Raw genomic sequence first — 18,729 nt, forward strand, 5'->3', positions numbered from 1 at the left:
AATTGTCTCCAAGTGGGGGGAAGGCTGAGGGGAAAAGCTTTTGCCAAATGCAGCCATTTGAATTTCCATGTGTTGCAACTTACCACGTTCTCTTGCTTTTATACTGTTCCTACATACATACCCACACATACAGAAGAGGAAAATTTCTTTGAATAAGAAATTGATTTCTAAACTATGGTGGGGTTTTTCCCTACATGAATCTGGCTTTTAGAGTTTAGAAGCTGTTATGCCTGAAGTTTGAAAGGAAAAATAGATTGTTTCTGCAGGCTGTCACAGTTTCCTATTTATGGTGGCATATCACTTTACTGCTCCTGCTGATGGCCCACCTGTCTCCGTTGCTCTGAATCGACACTTCAGGACTCAGCACCTACTGTTAGCCACTAAGAAATACTCCCTAAGGCAGGAAAGAGGCAGCAAGCCAAAAACAACATTCACAGCCAGGTAATGAATGCAGAAATTAAAGCAAACAAATGAAAAAAAAGATACCCTGGAAACTCAGAAAAGCAATTATATTCTATGATAAAGAGTACATGGTAGAGTTACAATATAGACTGATAGAACAGAAACAAAGTAATTTTATATGGTACTGGATTAGTTTTCTGTCCTGTTATGATTTGAATGCTTTATTGTCTTATTCTAATCTATCACTAGCCTGATGCCCTTAGTCTTTATGTAAATGATATTGAGTGGAAAACAATCCTTCAACTTGGAGTTTGTTTGTGAACATCAGATGGAACATTAAAAAGACAATTCCTTTTTTGTATGGAAGTTTTACCCAGAAGTAGAAGGTGCTTTTGAGGTTCATAAATCTTGTCACTTTCTCCCATAAAGTGATACCCTGAGATAAAAAATAAAGAAAGAAAAAAATAAAAGTCTTTATCTTCTAGGGGGGGGTTTAAAGAATAATCTGGTTTAGCACAGATGTATGACCTGACACACTGACTTTTGAAGCAGCTTAAAAGATTTCTCTTGATTTCAGCAGGAGTTTGGATTGCCTATCAGCAAAGTACAGAATTCTAATATTACCTGAATGGTAGAAGGAAAAACCATGTTTATTAAGGTTCTCAGCTCAGCAAGAGCCCAGCAGGAGATGAGAGCCATTCGTTCTCAGGCTCATTGGGAGTATTTTGCTTTCCTCCCAGCTCCTGCTGAACTAGAATGTGGTGGGAATGAGGAGCCATCATCTGTGGCAGAAAACATACTCCAGCTCTTGCTAGTTTTGAAGCTTCTGAACTCTAGACGCTTGTGACAGAAGAGTGCATCTTCATTTTGATGAGTTTTGCATGGAATCTGTGAGCTAGAGCTGGCAGATTTGCAGCTGACTGGAGGATGCCAACATATTTCAGGATTTATTGAGTTCAAGCTCCTCACAGTCAGACCATGCTGGCTCCTGTAAAAGTTATGACCATTACTTTTCATCAGTGACTATCTTGTCTAGCTTCTGCTGTGAAGAAAAGCTTAGCTGCTGCTTGGAACTAGACTGCCTTCAGAGGTCCAGAGGAAATTCAGCTGGACTAACACATGTTACTGATTTGCTGCTGATATGCATATTGAGTAGTTTAGTGCAGAATAGTTGGTAAGTTAATGCCCCAAAGAGTTGTACACAGTCCATCACACACTGCCTTAATGTACACTGAAAGCACAGAAACATATTCAGGATGTGAAAATCATTAAGTGAAGAAATAAAAAAAATATTTTAATGGAATTGATAATGAATGATGCTGAGTTTATTTCTCTGCCTACATCTGTATTATACAACAGAGCCTTGGGATTAGGCCAAGTGAGTGTATTGCTGCTTCATCCAAACTAGAGTACATGTAGGTGTGCATGTTATCAGTACAAAAGAAGAATTAGGCTTGCCTTTTGCAGGAGTAGTGATAATAATTGCTCAGATTAGTTCCTGAACTAACTTCTTTTTGGCTACAGTTTTCAGAACAATGTGGAAGGAACTAATACAGACATGGTCACAAATAAATGCATAAGAGGCCATTTTACATCTGAGCACCTTGCTACTGTTATGCCACTGCAGCAGAGAACAGAAATCATGCTGCTTCTCACACTACAAAGCAGAAACTAACAGCACCTATTTCTGATTTAAAATGAAAAAAGAAAGCCCAAATCCCAAAACCCCATCAAACTTGTCTCATTGCCTTGGTTTTATGGGGGAGAAAAGCTCCCCCATTAGCTGCTGCATGCTAGGCACTGAAGAAAAAACTCAGGTGGTGAACCACCACTTTCCTTTGGGCTAAGTACCCTTAATTGCATTTTCTCACTTAATGGTAAAGACAAAACTTAGGTTTCCTCTCCTTTCTCCAGGTGGCCACATGGAGAGACATTTGGCTCAGCTGGGAGGTGGAGCCAATAGCTGCTACTTTCCAGGACAGTAAAGGAGGATCAGAGCAGCTCAGGCTCAGCTGGGAGGTGGTGGTTAATGGTAAGAGGAAGCAGGGAATAGCTTTTTATCCTGGTTCTGGGCTGTGACTCACCATTGAGTTCATACTGATAGCAGAGTAAGGTCTGACTTTCCTAGAAGGGAGCTTGTCAAGATGGAGTCTTCTGAAATGCAGAAATTTCATATTGCCATGGTGCAGCACATAAGCTAGTGAAAAAACCTGGGCCCAGGGTGGTCCAAATCTGTAGTCCAGGCAAGAATTCTGTCACCCCTTCTCTTTGCCAGTGTGGAACTTGCTGGGCCCAAAATATATAGAGCTGGTGCAAAACTTGATCTGCTCCTGCTCTGTTTTTTCTATGCCTGGTTATCTAAATGCACAGTTAATTTCTAGTGTCAGTCTGCTTGTATAAGTTTCCTCCAGTGCTATAAGATTCCCTAGTGGTAGCTGTCCTATGAAGACAACCTTCTGAAATTAACTGGAAATTCAATTTTGTCCTCTGTGTTCAGCTATAATAAATTATTTGTTCTACTGATACTATCACTTAAAATGTTCTACAATCTATTTCAGAGCCTTAAAGAGCTGAATTTGAATCTGATTTTTATGGATGTGACTTTTTAATAACCACAGAAATTAGCTTCTTTCTAACTTTTAAATTTTTCACATGAGTGTGACATGATAACAGCAACATTAGCAAATATTAGGTAATTTCCAAGATGCAATTGGAAGCACTGGGGACATGACTGTATACACTTGTTTATAACTTATAAAATTTAAATTTATAAATTTATAGCAAATTCTGCAGAGCACACAGTTATAGAGGTCCCTAGAAACCTTTGGAAAAATATCAGTAGGATCCAAACAAAGTGAGTCAGGAGGAGAGTACAAGTAGAATTCTAGTTCCTTAACGATAACTATTATGTAATGCACACTGAAGAGAAAAAAATACAAAGTGAAATAAGACTATCACTACTCCATTTCAGTAAGATATAACCACTCAGAAGAGGTCTCAGGCGTGATTACATAGATATAGAGCTGTGGCCAAAATGGTGTCCATCTCTCAACATGTCCCAGTGACACTCCAGCATACTTCTGGTAGGTATCATAGTTATGGGGCTTCTGTGATGGCTCCCAAATGCAAAAACCTCCACAGCAGGTGAGAGTCTTAAGATTGACTTTGTCAGGGGTGAGTCAGTTTTGTTGTGGTGCACTCTTACAGAATTTGCTGCATAAAAATAATGAGATTACAGTACTGATTTGTTCACTCCAGTGTGCTTTTGCCAGTGCATTTACACCGTGCATTCTCAGACCTTCCATAGTCATACCAAATATGTTGTCATTGCCTTAAAAAATAATGGCAGCAAGGATAGACAAAATGGTCATGAGAGTCAGCTGTTCTTAACGCATATTGACGGCAAATACCAGTTTTTGAGGGGGAGCAGTGTGTAAGGAGCTAGGCACAAGGAAAAAGAGAAACAGAGAAGACTCTGAAACCATCAGCCTGACATTTAAATCAGTGATAATCATATCAATGACTGCTGAATCTTTCCTATGAAACAGATTTAAAATTTTCTTCCTCCCCATATACCCAAATTACATGACATCAGCCCACAGGTTTTAAAGAGAAATTATTTTAGCCAATGCATGGCTCTTGTCCCACACATTGTTTCTGCATACAAATATTTTATTATGTTACTGTTAGCAATCAACAGCTCAATGGCCCATTCAGAGAAACAAAAATCAGAAAGGAATTCATCTAGTAAAAACAGCTTCTAAATAGAATGGTTCAGGTATTAAACATCCTTTGTCATGAATTTGCTGGAGATGTTGCAGTCTCCAAGTCTGTCTGGCATGCATTACAGTTCCCTAGTTGCAGTAAATCTACAAAATAAGATTCACACACATCCTTTGGTGTGATCTTTTAATTTACACGAGAATATTTGGCAAAATTGTATGAGTGTCTCAGCGAGACTTTTCAAAAATGGATTCCATGTCCTGCCACATGTAAGAGATGAATAAATTGTTTTCCATTTTAGAGATGTGTTTTGTGCTGTTAGCTTGCTATTGGAAGCATTGCAAAGAGGATAAAGTTCTGTGAAGAGTGAGAAAACAGGTTTGTAAATGAGAAGCTGAAAGCACTACCTATGTGCTGGGCATGACTGTGTGATGCTCTGCTCTGGGCTGCTTCTTCATGGATTTGATGTTTCACAATATGATGTCTTAGAATACATTGCAGATGTATTCTAAAAAGGCTGTGCAAAATCTGATATGCTTTTGTTTGTGTCAAGCTTTGCAGGCCTCCAGCAAAGCTTTACAAAGCTGTAGGCTTTCAGTTCACATATGATTTTAAATCTGATTAAAAAACACAACACTAGGCATCAAATAAGGAGATAAAGCTTTACATTTAATTTGAGTGGCCTCTTGCTTAGAGCTTACACTAGAAATACCTCTGCCCAATTGTTGTAATTCTGAGTTAGTAACTTGGTATGCCAGCCAGTAAAACTCAGGTTTTCCAGGATCAATATTGCAGTTATTGAGTAATTATAGTACTTGCTTGGGAAGATGGACAGTGTGATATTTGTTCAGGGGCTGATGAGTGATAATGGTGCTCAATGAAAGACGATAATTGAAAACAAAATGATCTTAATGCAGTTGAGTGACACAAAAGAAAGACTATAGACTTTAAATCAAAGCACACTTCTTCTTCTTGATTATCAATACATTAGTTTAAAAATAGCAACCAGCAGCAAGACTTTTAGAGGGTAATATACCACTTGTGCTTCTTCAGATCATCAATAAAGACTCTTTAAATGCTAATGCTCTTAGAAAAGCATTTTCTCACTCAAGGTGTTCTTACAGGCTATTACCAATCAGAAATAAGAGGAAGTGTCTTCATTTCCTTTAAAAGCTATGAACTTTGCCAATGCACCCTTTCACTCTTCTGTAACTTTTAGCAAGAGCTCATTTAACGCATGTAAATTTAGTCATTTAGTCTAATTTTCATTTAGTCTGTGAGGCACACATGGTGTGTATTCCTCATCCTCCTGCTACTGCATATGCACATTAAGGACTTTGTCTTGACTCCATGGAATTGCTGCAAGTTCATCAGCAAACACTCCCAGTCAGTAGGCAAAACATGATGTCAGAACATTCAAAGAATATTGTAAAATTACTTAGCATTGCAGACTTTGATAATACAGTTATATTCTCCCCAAGAGGATGAGAACTTCACCCAAAAATATGAGAGTAGGAAAGACATGATTTGCCACTCTTGTTCCGAGGTATTTCCCCACTCTCCAGTAAAGCCGTAAGTCAGTAACCAAGCAGTAATTCTGTGTATTTCATTACATCTAGCTGGATAAAATACTGTGTAAGGATGCTGGCCCTCTCTGAAACTTCAACCAAAAATGTACTTGGAGAAAAATGCTTGTTTCTATGCAGACTAGGCAACTGAATAGGACAAGGACTCTTAAAAACAGCAAATTTCTGGAGTCTTGTCCCAAGAGGGAGAGAACAGGAGTATAGCAAGAATACAGCAGAAGAGAAACTCTGTGGAGAATAGATTGTGGCTGGTGCTGCTTGTTCCCAGCTCTGTTGTCAATATACTCAGACGTGGGCAAAATAAGCAGCATGGATATGTTACTGCTGCTTGTTTGTTTCCCTAGGCAGGTGTCTTTGTCTTTGACAACACAACTGGCAGGAACACCAGATATACTCTCATTATCTTGATAGACCTACGCCCTGGGTCTGGCAAAAATGAACACCACAAGGGTGTCTGTACCTCTGCTGTAACTAACAGGTCACTGGTGTCCCGTGGTCTACTCATAATCTGAGCACAGAGGGGAGATACCACCTCAGCCTCCCCCTTCCTAACACTGATCTCCTCACCTTGTGCGTGGTATGAAGGCAGCTAGGCTACCTAGAAGGATGGTCTAAAATCCAAGTTTACACTAGCAGTGCCCTTTGCTAGAGAAGACTTCATTAAAAGGAGACAACCTGCCCATGTCCAACACCCTGTTAGATAAAACCCTGTTTTTAGCAGAAACGTGTTGGTCCCTTCTTATGAGAAGCCACGGGAGAGTCAAAAGACTAGACATCCTAATAACTCCTTAGGCACTCATTGCCAATGATAAATTTAAATTTGATACATATTGTATGTATGTATGACATTATGGAAGAACAAATAAGGAAAGGGTTCCCAAATTTTAAAGCTTTTATTTCTCTCAGTGTTTTTTACCCCAATGGTTTCTTTGTGGTTATACAAGATCATTATTTCTCTCAATTTCTCATTATATTTTCTCTATTCTGTAGTAACAAACTGAAACTTCTTTTTTGACTCATCTAGACCAGCAGACCCTAGGGGTCTGCTGTATTTTTATTTTTTAATATGAAAAACAGCTTAAAAATTTCTGTAGTAGTTTACATCTAACACAAACAAGCGTTTTATTGTTATGTTTATGTTGTTTACTGAAATGAATATATGACTTATGTATTATCAAAGAGTAATATTTTGTTTTCATGGAAGGTATTTATATATTTCTTTTAACATATCTAAAATTAGAAGACAAAGCCCTTATGGATGAGGTGGAAGATGATGGCTCTTTCTCTGGGTAGGCCAGTGAAGTGGGAATTAGATTTAGGAGACCCCTTTCTGCCTGGGGGAACCCAAATTTGGTCTCCTGTGTGCATTTCCTAATACACTGGGGCATAAGATATTCACAGCCAATCCATGTGAAAACTTAACCTGGTTAGTAATCCAAAAAGAATGACCAGAAAATCTTGAGAGGTCCCTTCCTATCTCAACCATTTTTTTTTGATTCTGTGATTTTGTATCTTTCTGTTCAAGAGAATTGTAGTTCTGGACAAGTGAGTACCAATTCCTTTTCTTTTCCTTTTTCTTTCACTTCTTTTATTGACTATTAGCAAATAGGTCACAAACTTGAAAAGTTGGAAATATGAATTTAAGTCCTTTTAAGGAAACAGAAGAACAGAATCTGAGTTTTGCATGCCTTCGATGAGCTGCCCTGTCCTTGAGCTTTTTGCATGAAAGATGGAATAGTGCTTGATTTCAGAGTGAAATTTGCACTTTTGGGTGACTTTTTCAGCTGAAATTATGTAGGGAGCTTGAATCAAAATATGAAATTAATTTTTAGTCACCATAAATTGCTTTGGTCATTTAGTAACCTATTTGCCAAAATATTGTTAATGATCAATTTGACCAGTTCCAAAATAATTTCTCATACATTTTAGGTCTTCCATTTGCATGGTCTCAGGCACCTGTTTTCAACTGTACAACTTTCAGATGGTAGCTTCTATTAATTTATAAGCAAAATTGGAGCTTATAGATCACTTATATTTCGTGTAAATCATTTACCATATTTGTATATTTATTTTTATACATCCTATACCACTTACAGTATGTTTTCTGCGGAAGACAACAAGTCAGAAAATAATACCTATGATTAGTATCCCAGAGTTTATTATCAGCAGTATGACTTTTATAAATTTAATTATGTCAAAAATTGTGTAAAACAGAGTTTATCCTTTTTTGTTATGCTGATTCAATTTTCTCTAATAAAAAAATAGTATACTTCTGTGGACTTTCTTTTTTTTCTGATGCTTTAATATTGAAAATCCATAAAGCTGTTTTGACAGATGAACAACACAATTTTGTAACAGAATGGAAAATTTTAGAAACTGAATAGCTGATAAAAGATGAGTGGAACCAGGGAGGATTGATGTTATAGCTGAAGGCAGCATTAGAGATTAGGTACTCATTTGGCTTTTCAGAAGGCCTGGTGACTCATTCCACATAAATGAAGTTTGTGATATGTAATGAAATGCTTTCTATCTTCGCTGCAAGGAAATTAGCACGTATTTTGTGGGAAGAATATTAATGTTATCTTGCATGTGTTTCAGAGCAGGAACACATTAACAGACGAGATTTGAAAAGAATTTCACTTTTATAATGTCAGGTGGTAAAAGCTTTAAAACAAGGTCACCTTTGTAAAGTAATGAGAGAAAATTAGGTTATAAACAAGCCATGCCTAAAAATATATTCAGTCTGTTTAACTGACAAAATGCAATCTCTTGTTGCCTCAAATTGTGGATTCTCTTTGCCAAGAGTGATAGTCAGATATTCAAAGTGGAATCCATAAAGTTAAGCTATTAGAAAGCCGTGGTTTGGTGAGGGAGAAGGGAAAAACAACTCAGGCCAGAGTCAGATTATGCCCTGGGAGAAGACCAGACAGGCTGTTTTACAACATTTTCTGTTCCTCATTGGAAAATAATACATCCTTTTTCTATATATATTTTTTTTTCCTTTTCTTTTTCCCCAGGAGAGCAGGAGTGAACAGGAACGTATTTGAGAAAAATAGTGATAGGGGAAACTGGAGTGAGAGATACAGTCAGTATGCCTTAAGAGCAAGATAGGCAAGACAAAGAAATTAAATATGCCATCTGTATTCTTTATTTGAAAACAAGACAGATATGAAATAAGACTGTACATTTCCAAGCATTGGATTAAATGGGACAACTGACCACAGAGGAGGCTGATTAGTAAATTAACAGTATTTTCTTAGAGAGGATTGGATTACTGTATGGGTGGTTTGTGAATTAGGCACAATAAAGTATTAGAGTAAGAAAACTAAATATATATATACGAAATATATATATATACGTGTGTGTGTGTGTGTGTGTGTGTATGTAGGCATAGAGATAACATAATGGAGATTATTTAGGAAGAAATATTGAATATAAAGAACTAGTAGTTTGACATGAAGACACAGATAGGGAGATAGATAGAAAATTGATCTTCAAGGCAACCTGGAAAGGGAGATAAAGAAACACATTTGATGATAAAAAAACATGGCCTTGCAACCTTGCAATCTTGACTTATTTATCAAGATGACTCGTGGTAACAGTGGAAGTACTTCTAAGCTGGTAGCATATTTTTAGACATGATATAGGAATTTTTCACCCCCTCCTGGTTTGTGGAAGGGCCATAAAGATCAGTGACTTCTCTTAGTTATCCAACTTAAATTTAAGTTGAGCTCTTCAACATCATCCTTTTAAAATAAGTTTATAAAAACCCTTCCAGCCCTACACACACACACACACACACACATCACATAGCTCCTCATTCAATCAGTGGTTTGTATCTTTACGGCCTCCACACATTTCTGGGTCAATGCAATGAATCTGATCAAGGATCTAAAACACAGTTGGCTGCAATTTTTTAAGTTTAGCTGAACTTCCTACATAAAATTATATTTTTTACCTTCACAATTTTATTGGTGGTCAGGTAGAAGTTTGTGCTGGTTGGGACAAGTTAAAGTAGAGTGAACTTTCCTGTTTACTTCAGTAATTATTTTAGAAATGCTATTTAAGAGACAACATTTTATTATCCACTTTCTTTAAAATATAGTTCCCTTCCTTTGAAACAGTTTATAAACATAACAACTTCAAATTTTTGATAAAGAAAACACCAGGGAATCTAATAATACTTGTCTACCACACATTGGTGAAATAAATCTTGTTCAGTTAATGTTTCTGAAAGACCTTGAGGGCTTTTGATGAGGTGCTTATTACTTCTCGAGCATGCTTTTATAATTAAATATTGTGCTTTATAACTTCTGCTGGGGTAAACTGAGCACCAATGAAATTAATACAGCTGCAGATTTATACCAAATGAAGATCTTATGAGAAATATTTAATGCTTATTACCAATAAATAACCTGAGTAGTCTAGATAAATAAACAGCATAGTGTTAATGGTTTCAAAGGAGAAAGTCATATCGGGAAGAAAAAATATGAAAAAAATATGGCTTTATTTTGCATCAGTCTCCCAGATAAAAGCATAACATTTTAAACAAAAGTCAAATCTATGCATCCAAAGTCCTGAGATCCATCCAAATACCCCAGATGATCTCAAATTGTTTTCTGAGTAACATAAATTTAAATTTGTCAGAGTATTGCTTTCAGGTAAACACAGAGAACATCTAAGTATGTGAAAAAAAAGTGGAGAGGGAGAAAGGAGGTACAATATATATTTCCATAGGTTTGCCACATGTAAAAGTATCTCTGAACATGACATAAATGCCAAGATTATGTCATAATTTGAAATATGATCCACCTTTCTAACTTAACACTTCTGGTCACTGATTTTAAAGCAAAACTAAAACAGTCTCACCCTGTCAGAGAGACTGCATTTTTATAAAGCCAAACTGTAAGATAAATTAAAGACAACAAGAGATGAAGACAAGATGTATTTATTAATGTATTGTAAGTTTGCCAAAATAGACCCATGATATCTGTCTATAATTTCATTAATGATATTTTAAGATCCTGTGTTTAAAATTTCACTGAATGCAGTTATTTTAATAAAAAATCTGTGCATGTCTTCTTTCTCACAGTAAGAAAAGGGAAGGGATGAAAATATGTAAGAAATAGAGGGCACTTGTATACAGCAAGGGTCTACAGAATTTGTATATTTTTCTACAATAGTCTGAATGCATTTGCACTTGGGTTTGAAAATCATATTCACAGTGAATAAAGTGCCTTGTGTATTGATATACTCTCCCATAATACAATATTGTCTAGTTGTCTGACTACACTGATTGCTTAGACTTCATTCTATATTCTCACTGGAGATTCTGAAATTGGTCTCCAGGCAGCATCAATTACTGCAGAGATTTTTGAGTGCTGTAGCCATGTACAACTTTCAAATAGGAGTGGCCTATGCTGTGCAAGTGTCAGAGAAACACCAAAATCTACAAATATTCAGAGCTAGCTATCAGTGGAGATTATCAGGTGTTTATTTAATGGTGATTACCCTGTAGCCTCAATCTATCTTTCAGAATCCACATCACATTCTCTCCCAACCCTAAAAAATGATTTGATTACAAATGATTACAAAAACTTATTTGAATGGCAGAGAAAGAATTACAAGACTCATGAAGGATTTTTGAGCTCTCACAAGTAAAAAACGCTTTCATGCTCAGAATGAATTCAGTCTTCATTTGTTGGTGCACCCTACTTAATATCTGTTCAGAAGTAGTTCTTCATTAACACAGTGTAAAGTGATGTTACTCTGGAAGCAAATGTAGAAGGTTTAGGTTAGCCTATAGTTCTATTTAGACCTTTGTATCTATAGCTTTTAAATTTCTGTAATTTTCTCTTCAAGTTTAAGAATCTACAGGACAGAAAGATCAAACTTCCAGTCAGCTGATCTTGTGCTGATAATTTTTTGATGCTGCCAGCCTGAAATTTTAATGTAAGTTGTGTGTGACTCTTCATTGTTGATGACTCTTCTATGGCATGAACCACCGTTGCTTGCTTTATAAATTATCAGTGAAGACTCTTGTTTAGTAGGGGAATGAATATGGGGATGATCAGGGTTTACATTTGCAGATCTTCATTTGGCAATTGAAGGTCATACTAATTCCATCTATTTACCCTTTGCTTGAGAATATCCAGTCTTTGCAAGTTCTTTGCAATTAAATAAAAGATGAAAGTGTTCATAAGTGTTCACTGTGTGTCACCACTTCCACGGACAAATAAGAATGATCCTTTTTACTAAAACTAAATTGCATTATTTCACTCTTAAAAGAAATAAATTATTAAAAAATGCACTGTAAATATGATTTCATATTCTTCTGTGATAACAATTCATAATTAGAAAATCATTAAGCTATGATTAAAATTGTTTTAATGCCTCTGTTTTATGATATTAAGATTTTTTTAAGGTTTTGTCTTGTAGTTTTGTTTTCTTGTAGTTTTATGAGCAAGAGTACTGAACATTAACAGGAATTACAGAAAAGTTTGCTAAACTGTTCATTTATAATGAAGCTGTGATAAATATTTTGGCCCTTAAAATCAAATGCAAGTAAAATATATCAGCCTCTCATTGAAGCAAGTTATAAATATGCAATTGACAAAACTTCCTTTGCTCAATAAAGCAGATTATAAAATCCATGAGTACAAAAACTTGCTGGTATTTAGTACTGCAGAGAAAGTGGTTTTTATGGCTCCTAAGGATTGCTGTGGAGGGAGTTCTGTATTCTGTGAAAGATTTTTTTCTCATCTGTAGCATCTGGTCTTTGACCAGTGTTTGAACTGCAGCTGAGATTTAAGGTGTTCCATTTGCCTGTACAGTCTGCACATTGTCAGCTTCTAACTAATACCTTTGCAAAGTACTCTTGAAAATTTAATATAAAAAGTAATATTAAAATATCCAAATTAGTATTTTTTTACGTTCTTTACATCTGTTTTCATTGACAGATGTCAGTACTGGTTTCACTCATTAGCAACGAATGTCTGCACTAACAATTTCACTATCACAATTAAAAATAGTTCAAGATTTTAGTATTTTCACAATACTCAAAGGAATCCAGGGAAATATGCAATTGCCAGAACAAAGGCTCAGCTTGAGCACTGCTGGACAGTTCACAGGAAAGCAGATCAACACCTTCTGCCTTGGGTTCCTGTCAGGTGCATATTGATGTACTGGGCACCCAACACCTTGCAAATACTTTTGACTCTGCATAAAGAGATGGACCTCATCACATGCAGTGTGTCCTACATAACTGTGAGCAATAGTAGATTTAAGTGTCATATCAGTGGAATCATTTGCACTGGGCTCCCAGGTTCCAGGCTGCTAGTCTGGAACTAGCTGACCAGGGGGCACAAATTATGACCAAAGCGCTGGTCAGCTTTCATGACTGAAAGAACTAAATGGGCCTGCTGGTCTGAGTGTTCTTCCTAGAACCAGAATACTATTTGAGGTGTAACTTGCTGGTTTCATATGATGCTGTAACAATATTATACAAATTTAATTTTTGAGCAAAACCAGAAAAACTAATCCAAGAGCAAGAAATATTTGTGCTAAATTCCAGATTCCATTACTTTTAATCACACAAACTGGTAGTGTTCTGTGAAAGTTGTTTCAGTGGGTTTTTCTGAAATCATCAGAAACAAATATTTCTTGCTTCTTTTCACATATTTTCCTTTCTCCATAGAAAAAATACAAGTCACTTTTTCATATCAAGAAGCTTTAGAGAATATTTGTATTACAAATTGACACACCCAAAACAGATCTTAGATTTACTGCCAGAGATGAAGAAGGTATTCAAGAGACAAAATAGATATCTGTAAAAATGCATTAGTTTTCCATATTCAGAGTTCTTATATTTAATGAATATGTTAAAGCAATAAATCTGATATCCTGTCAATCAAATGTGACTGTAGGTATACCTAGGTTCCCCTAAAATTAACTGTATAAACTGACAGTCATTTATCTGACATTATATCATTTTCACAGTCTTCTTTCTTTTATAAATTCTTCTGTTTTCTTTTTTTTTGTCATATTTTTATTTTACTATGAAAACTAATTCCAGTGAAAGTTTCTGCTTTGAAACTACTTTGAGAATATTTTGCAGGGAATTAAAAAGTTCACAGGTGACCTTCAGACTGGGAACAGATTGCTCCTGAGTTGTTCCTTATGACATTTCTTTTCCTTTTTTTTCTCTTTTCCTAAAATTAAAGGCTATTATTAACTGAAATAAATAGAGGATTAAAGCCACTGGGGGCCTAAATCTAGCTTACTGTATATTTTTGTAATTAATATCTCTTTATTCAGAACACAAATCCATTTGGTTATGTAATACTGGAGTGAAATTCTTTAGCAAAGCATTTTAACACAACATTGTGATATTGAATTGATGTCCATATTAGATAAGAAAGTAGAAAGACTCCTCCTGGGGATAAAAGTGGCTTATTTTACTTTCCAGCTATATATTGGTGTCCCTCAGGGATTCATGGGTAGATCAGACAGTATCTCTATCTGACAACTGGATAGCAAATCCTACCAGTGTGTAGAACGTTGTGCATGTAATGAAAAGTTTCACCTGACTTCTCTTTTTTCTGAATACATAAAATATCAGAGCTGTGCTCATTGTGCATACAATAAATATTTTCAAGTGCAGACCCTTTTCCAGGCATAGCATTAAAAACTAATCAATTACTAATAATCAATTATTGTCTATCCCCTTGAGATTACAATTCATCCACCAGCAGTCATGACACCAAATCCTAGTACTAGCAGTCAGGTTGGGATTTTAACTCAGTGAGTAGTTATGGCATAATTCCAGGACATGATCGTGGGACAGCTGTTTTCTTCCGTAACAAGGTGAATTATAGCAGACAATGAAGCCAACAAACCTCTTAGCATTTGAGTAGGGTGCTCTCTGCCAGCCAGGGAGCAGGCATTGACAGGATTTGGCTTTGGAGGGGCTGGCATTTGTTCCATTGCTTTCATTTGCCAGCAGCACTCATTATACAGAATGGTCGAGTGGTGCCTCCTGTAGGGACCCGAGATTACAGTGAGAGATAAGTAACAGCAGGAAGGACATTAGTGTTCTCCTTTGAAAAAGCCCATTTTTTAGATGACATTTTCTACATATATGGCTGAAATACGGTTTCTGAATCTAAGTGAACCCTGAAATGCTCATGATTAAATATCTGATTATCAGGAAAGAATAAGGCAGTCTGAACTGAAATATGTTTAATATGGAGAAGACACTATCTGACATGCTTCTCATGGAGTTATTACAAAAATGTCCTAAAGTATTTCATAGATTTTTAGAATGTAGGCAATATTATCATTGACTGTGGGTTCATACAAATTTTTTAGGCCAGAATCAAAATTGTCTTTATATCTAGTGTGAAAAGTAAAAACTTAATCTGATCTATACCCTACAATGATAGAACATAGTATGATTAATATTACTTGTTTTCTTGTTCCATAAATATGAAATGAATGCTCGATCTAGATTACAACACCAGGTCAAGCCATAAACCTTCCTTCATCAAACAGAGAGATACCAAAGGACTTCACAAATCCCTGAAACTGATCATCTTTATCATTGTTTTATGTGCTTAATAATTGTCCCCTAATCAGCAAGACTGATGTCTTTTGTTTCTTATTTAGGCTGACTCCTTTTAAGAGGTTGTAGAACCATTGTTTCTTAACTAGGAGTAGCTGGAAATCTCTGTACGTAATGACAGGTTGTTATCTGGCACTGTTTCTGTTCTAACATCTTGTGTAACAATGCTTTTCCCAGCATGAATTTCAAACCAACTGTTAGCAATACCTTTAATGTATCTTTCTCAGGCAGATTTTTTCCCCTTGTACAAACATATATGCATAGTAAGTGTTAAAATACAGTATGGTTGTGAACAAAATATGAACTCAACCAGATTTGTTAACCATATGGACAGACACAAAGAAATACACAGGAACAGCATAAAGAAATGTTCTCCACAAGAAGATCAAACAAGTTATGTTGATCTGATTGGTATGTGAAAGAAGAGTTAGGCTTGCAAATTAAGAAAACAGTTCATCTAAATTGCCCACATTAAGGTAATATGACATCGAAATCTGTGGAGTCAGAATAATAAATATAACCCTCTGATTTGATTGATTCAATATTTTACATAGATCTTCACTTGCATAGCAAGAAATTAAGTTAAAACGAAGAAAATTAAAGAAAATCCATAAATTTGGAAGTCCTCACAATAGCAAGAAAGTTGCTGTCAAAATGAGATTCTAATTGAATTTTTTGTTTTCTTTCTAAAATGAGCACCAGTTTCTTCCAGATTGTTTTTCAGGACGACATTAAGGTCTCATAACATGGAACTGTAGGAATAATAGTATTTGAATCAATAATACATTTAGGATCAGCTAAAAAATACCATTAATTATGTGAAAGAATTACATGCAAATTAATTATGTGAAAGCAAATTAATTATGTGAAAGAATTACATGCAAAGTCACTGCTGTATCAATGAATACTGCAGTTAAAACATGTATGTAGTGCAAATTCACGTTCACCACTGTTGTCAAGGGAACTATCACAGATTTACATAAACTAAGAATCCTTATTTTTTTGCTGTGGAAGTAGAATTACAATGTCTGAGATCTATAAATCCATACTGTTATTTCCAGTACCAACCAACAGTCTTCTTTTTCCTAATAGTCAATTAAAAAAACCCCAGAACATAAAGAGTACTTGATTAATAACCCATTAATGAATAAACTATGCAGATTGATAATAACATCCAATTTATAACATGCTTGGACATAGAAGGATGTTGATGGTCACTCTATAGCAAGGCCTCACAATATTTTTTACAAGTAAATCAACCATGCATATGGAAATATGTAAAACCAAACATGTTCAAATTTTACAGAGAGAAGTTATTAATAACATCAGAACTATTTCAGCCCTACTAGGAATGTTCTGAGTTTCATGCAGGAAGAGTACTGGATTTTGATTATTGGATTTGATGAGATATAGAAAAACCAAAAATGCATAGTACAAACGAGGCAGTGGAAAGGGTAGGAAAAGGGAGTAAAAAGAGATGGAAATGTTTCATATTTGCATAGAAGGAAAAATAATGATAAAATTTCAATGAAAAACAAAGAAAAAATGGGATATGACATCGTTGTCCAAAAATATGGAAAAAAATAAATGGAGAAAAGCCAGCCAGATGCTCTGTCAAATTTTACTTTATAACTGTCTTCCTAAAAGTAACTGTTCAAATCAGGTAGATGATATCCAACCATATTAATTTGATGACAAATTGTGTATATTTCATAATAATTACTGTTAGAAAGGTAGATAAGATTCTCTGTGTTATTCTGGTCTGATAGACGGTCATCTCAAGCTTTTCTTGCACTGTAGATGATATGAAGCCTCTGATTCAATAAGGCTGAAATAACATTATCTGCTTCTTGAGAAGATTCTCAGGGAAAAGCAGCTGTTTCCTGCAACAATTTCCTGTATCAATTAGGCTGCTAAGGAGCTATTGAAACAATTTACAGACCAAGTTTCACTAAGAAGAAAGGAAGGGCAAAACACACCTTCAGTATGGCACTAAAAAGGACAGTAGCTGTCTGAGAGCTCTGCACAGTGATAACAGCCATAGAAAGGGAAAGGTTAGAGCTTTGTGCTGCTTCAGCAAGGTTATGACTTGGTCTAACTAATTTAAAACTAGATTAGATGTAACCCTAACACACTGATGGCATTGTAGACAGGACCTCCTTTTTGTATCTTTGCATGGTTCCAGTTCACATTTTTAATATAATTAAGAACAAGCCTTTTTCTCATGGATGATGTGCAGTTAGGTGCAGCTTCCCTCACACCGGATTACTTATCTGTCTTGGCTAAAATGCAGGAGTCTTGCCTTCTAGAAAAATAAAACTATTATTTTATCTATCCTGGATGCAAATACTCTAAAAATAAGTAACACAGAATCCAAATTTTAGTGAAAGTATATTTGACTCCTTGGTTTAGGAAATTAATTTGAAAATAAAGGAAATAAGAACATGAAAAGTTGGGTCTAAATATCCACCAACAGGACTTGGGTAATCTCTTCTTTGGGGAGAACAAATAGAAGAAAGCTGCATATCCACCCCAACAAATCACAGGAATAAAGATCACAGATGCTGTGAGAGAATGAGAAATACTTCAGGTTCACTATAGAGCAAATAAGCTGAATTCAAAGACAACACTTTGCATTTATTTAAAAAGTGTTGAGCTTGAAAAATATTTCATCTCAAGATCTCAAAACAGTTTTTAAAAACTAATTAAAAAACTAAGCATCACCTTAAAAAGCACCTATGAGGACTGTAAAAAGTATTATTTTATTCTCATTAAAAATGAAGATACACTAGGGATACCTGGGAATAGCATGATTTTCTTGACTTCTAGGTTTCTCTGTAAACCGTGAGGACATTCTCAGACCATCAGTCAATGTGCCAGCTGGAGCTGGCATCTGAAGGGATTGCAACAGATGGTGAGTGTGATCATTTTCATTCAGTTCTGAGTGCATTGATTTAGCAATTATGTATCGAACAACATATTCCAAAGGTATTTTATAGAAGATATCTCTACTTTGGTCACTTGTGAAATCTAGGAACTGAGACAGAACAAACATATCTGGTTAGAAAAATTCCTGAGTACAGCTAGACCTTAAGAAAAGGATGGATAATGGTTAGTAAGACACCCATCTTTTAAGATTTGCCCTCCAAACTACAGGATATTATTAGGAAAAATGCTTTTCAAGAGATTCATTGCCAGTTACACATTCTTGTTGACCTTTAGGAATGAACTTTCCTTCTAAGAGAAATTAATTTTTCTAAGTTTGAGTTTCCTCATTCAAATGATGAGTGCATCAGAGTGAGGGTAAAACATCAGCTACTGTCAGTAGTGGTCACTGACAGAACAGCTACATCTGACACTGTGAATAATGTGTGTACATGCACATATTAGCAGAAC

Source organism: Cyanistes caeruleus, chromosome 6 (assembly GCF_971803275.1).
Source record: "Cyanistes caeruleus chromosome 6, bCyaCae1.hap1.1, whole genome shotgun sequence".
In the NCBI taxonomy this organism is placed as follows: domain Eukaryota; kingdom Metazoa; phylum Chordata; class Aves; order Passeriformes; family Paridae; genus Cyanistes; species Cyanistes caeruleus.